Source organism: Meleagris gallopavo, chromosome 22 (assembly GCF_000146605.3).
Source record: "Meleagris gallopavo isolate NT-WF06-2002-E0010 breed Aviagen turkey brand Nicholas breeding stock chromosome 22, Turkey_5.1, whole genome shotgun sequence".
Classification (NCBI taxonomy): Eukaryota; Metazoa; Chordata; class Aves; order Galliformes; family Phasianidae; genus Meleagris; species Meleagris gallopavo.
Window position 1 is genome coordinate 6,807,817 of NC_015032.2, and position 494 is coordinate 6,808,310.

Here is a 494-nt window from a genome sequence, read left to right on the forward strand (position 1 = left end):
CTCCCAGGTGAAACCCATGTCCTTGAGATCCTGAAGCAGGAGAGAGCAGATGACATTGGCTTCTAACACGTGCAGAATTTGCAAGGAAAACTGCTTGCATGAGATCTGCAGTTCTCATGATGCCTCATCTCCTTCCTCATTCCAGGCAAGTTGGGCAGTAAATGAATGGAAAAAGAGCATGATGACAATATCCCATCCAACTTCTACAAGTTCAGTATTCTTTCTGCAGCAGGATACACATAGAATATGCAAATAAAAGTCTGAAGGCATTAAATATGGAAGACCATTCTTTTTTAAGGGAGTTGCTATCATGAACAACTTGCTAGGGCTTGCTTGGGTCTTATGCAAAGGCTGTAGCAATACATTTGTCTGCCACCCATCATTCATGATCACTCCCAGGACCCTAAAAGGTTGCTTATGTTGCCACTGTGCATTGTGCAATAGAGATAAAATAAGATCTGTGCACAATCTGTTATGCTTTTCCTTCCCCCCCC